Source organism: Cricetulus griseus, chromosome 5 (assembly GCF_003668045.3).
Source record: "Cricetulus griseus strain 17A/GY chromosome 5, alternate assembly CriGri-PICRH-1.0, whole genome shotgun sequence".
NCBI lineage: Eukaryota > Metazoa > Chordata > Mammalia > Rodentia > Cricetidae > Cricetulus > Cricetulus griseus.
In genome coordinates this window covers 21,419,113-21,422,827 of record NC_048598.1, presented here as the reverse complement: position 1 = coordinate 21,422,827, position 3,715 = coordinate 21,419,113, and the positions used below count along the sequence as shown (strand labels likewise).

Below are 3,715 nucleotides of genomic sequence, written 5' to 3'. Positions count from 1 at the left end.
TGTTTGTTTTTGAGACACAGCTAACTATGTAGCTTTGGTTGTTTGGACTCAGTATATAGACCAGGGTGGCTTCGAACTAGAGATTTCCCTGCCTTTGCCTCCAAAGTGCTGGGATTAAAGGTGAGGGACATCACACCTAGCTACACCCACTGCTTGATGAGAGAAGTGCTTGCATACATAGAAGGAGGGGAGAGATTGTGGGTGACATTTTTGGATTCTACTCCCACAAGGGGTAAAACCTAATTGCAAGAGTAGTGGGGGCAGGGTGAGCTGCAACTTGACATTTGACTAGTTTTGAATAACAGACTATGAGCAAAACGGACATACTTCATTTCCAGATGGAAGGGATTGAGTGGTCTGCGGGATTTTGCAGATCCGTAAGGCCTATAGTCCTGTAGAACAGAGTAGAAGCTCCTAGTAAGGGAAGTCATATCAAGACAGAAATTTCCATCTACCCCTTCTGCAGCCCCGGAGACCTCAGGGTGAAATTGCCAAGCTGTCTCCTTGGGAGACAGTTGCCCTGCAGAATCAGGCAAACCTGCAGTGACTTTGAACTAGCAGGCACTAAAGCACTGCTGTATTAAGTCACTGGGGTTTTGAGTTTGTCTGGGCAGCACTATTTAACGAGCCCATCCCTATTACGACAGGTGGCTTCCGTTCTTACCTGCTCACTAGCCCAGCCAGGCTCTGGCGTCTGGTTTCCTTTCCGTGACTTTGCCCACCTGTGCACCTGCTTCGGCTTCTCTGGGTAAAACTGCGTCTGATCTAGTGTCGATGCACAATACAGCTTTCCCCTCAAACGTTTTCGTTGAGCCAAATACAAAGCACCATAATCTAGAAACATAGATTCGGGTTGCCTTGAATAACATGTTCTAACAGGAAGTAGTTTCATGGGGTTTTTATAGCTCATGAAACTTTTATAGCTCAGAACCAAAAACACAGCCATAAATCAAAACGCTTTCCAAACACGTTGGTGGGAACCCCAGGCAGGCTGGTCACAGCACAGCAGAAGGCTGAGTTACAACTGTTTGGTTATATTTTAGGTTCGCGTGGGCTAGTGGTTTTCTAAATCCCTATATTCTAAAATCTTTTTGTGGTTTTTTTCCTGTCTCATACCAGAAAAGTGGTAAATTACATACAAGAGTCCCTAGTAACTGGAATCTTAAAGTAGACATTGTTTCTAAGTGGAAACTTCAGCTTATACCCCAGCCTGAAACACCTGTAGTGCTAGTTTTGGACCCCATTATACACAATACTGAAAAAAAGACTTTTAGCAAAAGTCCCCCTATTCCTGATGGCTTCTCAGGGTATCAAACACAAAGACTCACTTAACTTTGTTCCCTTAAATAAGCATATTTAAGGAAAACAACATTCTATTTTTTGGACATCATTGTTAGTCCCGCCAGGAGCAGGACCTCAAAAAATTAGTCTAAGACTCAGAATTGTTCCTCTCCACGGAAATCTTTAGTAAAAGGCGAAAGATTTATACGATCTGAAGAGAAACCAGAGTATGCTTTGTCCTTGCGAGTGTACAGTACTCGGCCGACTGTACCTCTTAGTTCACTGATGGTAACTACTCTCCCTTAAAGGCGGCGACTGCTTCATTCAACTAAGATAAAAATTATGAAATATCTACCAAATTAAGGAATAGTAAGAATAATAATAAAAAAGTACATTGCTAAATGCTGTAACTACCCCAGTGCAGTGCATTGTGGGTATGCAAATACCGACGAGTGGCCGCGTGCCCGCCCTCGGTTTCCGGAAGTGCCGTGAATTTGTCCCTGTTGCCGCTAGGCGCTGGGCCGCCACCAGGGGTCAGGGCGAAAGCCAGATATAAGAGCGTTCAGACTGGTCCAATTTCCAAGCGTGACTTTGGCCCCCTGAGCGCCCTTTAATTTCAGCACCGGTAGGTAGGGGCAGAGGCGGGGGAATCACTGAATTTGAGGCCTGTATGGTCTGCATAGCGAGTGCCAGGCCGCCAGGGTTGCATAAGGGCAAAAAAAATTAAAATCAAAGTACGCCTTTTATAGGCAGAGCGCATTGTAGAGCACGTGCCTAGCATGCATGAGGGAGTGGGTTCCATTCTTAGCTCCATTGTATGAATATGAAACAAAAAAGTTGAATTTTTTTTTTTTTGGTTTTTCAAGACAAGGTTTCTCTGTGTAGCTTTGGAGCCTATCCTGGCACTCGCTCTGGAGACCAGGCTGGCCTCGAACTCACAGAGATCGTCCTGCCTCTGCCTCCCGAGTGCTGGGATTAAAGGCGTGCGCCACCAACGCCCGGCTTTAAAAAAAATTCTTGTCCTTACAACCAGCCTACAGGCCACAACCCCAGAAACGTAGGTAACAAAGAGGGCCCTAAGAGAGACTTACATGGATCCGCCTAGCAAGGGGAAAAAGACAAGAAAGACCTCCTGCGTAAATTGTGAGTGTGGGGGTAGGGAGGAGGGTGGGAGGTGAGTGAGGGAAAAATGTTTAACTTAATAAAAAAGATCTTCTTAAAGACTGGGACTCAGTTCAGTGGCGGAGCGCCTGCCTGCCTGCCATGCAGCAAGGAGGCGGCCTTAATCCCACTGAAAGTCTTTTCAGCCTGGCACCGGTGGCACTGAGACAGAAGGACTGTGAGTTTTAGTAAGGCTTATCTAATATAAAATAAGGGATTATTTAATAACGTGGAAAAGTGTTCAACAGTTTTGTGAAAGTAAGTAAGCAACCTAGGACCCCTGTGTTTACTTATGTCCAGGGCTTGGAGTTGAACATTGGGCACAACACCTCTTATCACCAAGTTACACCTCAGCTCTCTTTATTACGATTGGAGAATAGTAGAACAACGTTACTTGTTTATGAGACTGATCCGGAAATCACTAAGTCCAAGAGGGTATGGAACTCTGGGTGACCTTCCTGCCTTGGCCTCTTTCCAGTGCTGGGGTGTGAGCCTCTATTCTCTGTGCCTCCGGCCTGTCACTGAGGATGACCTGGAACTCCTGGTCAGTTGCCTGCTCTTCTTCAGTGCCCAGAATAGAGTCCCGTGCCACTCTGCTAGCATCACTGATTCTTAAAAAAACAAAACAAAAAAGTCCCCAACTTCTTCTGCATATTCAGGGAAGATCAGGAAATAAACTCAAAGAGATTTTACATAATAAAAAATTAATATGCACATGTAAATGTGGTAACAATTATTGAATTAATCCTAAGTAAGAATGCATTTAGACTAATAATAATGGCACATACCTGTAATCCTAGTACTCTAGGATGCTGAGGCAGGCAGATTGCTGTGAGTTCACTGCTTTTCTGAGTTATACAGTAAGGTTGAGGGCAGACTGAGCTAGATAGTGAAATCTTGTCTCAAAAAACAAAAGTAGAGCTAGAGAGATTGCTAGTATTCAGGCATCTGTACTGGCCTGCCCTTGGGGTTCTGACGGGACACGCCCTCAGCTGCAGCCACTGAGAGCACCACCTGTGCACATTCACTGTGTTCCCATTAAAAGCGCCCTGCCCACCTCTTGTCTCCTCCTCCTCTCTCCCTCCCTCCCTTCCCCGCTCTCCCCCTGCCTCTCTCTCCTCTCCTCCCACTGCTCCTGTCCCTGGAAGCTGGCCTCCCTCCTCCCCTTCCCCCTTTTATGATCTCTTTCCCTCATAAAGGCCTGCCCCCACAGCTTGAACCCTGTTGCGTGGCATCTTTCTCTCTTGCACCACTTTTTAAAAAATTACAACAG

The 3,715-nt window shown here is 45.9% G+C and overlaps 1 non-coding gene across 1 annotated transcript; it reads right to left on the bottom strand.

Annotated features, from left to right (window-relative positions):
• Positions 1-1,395: 1,395 nt before the first annotated feature.
• Positions 1,396-1,512, bottom strand: LOC113836118. The gene has a single exon (XR_003486121.1). It is a non-coding gene; the product is annotated as a U5 spliceosomal RNA (small nuclear RNA).
• Between the last annotated feature and the right edge of the window lie 2,203 nt (positions 1,513-3,715).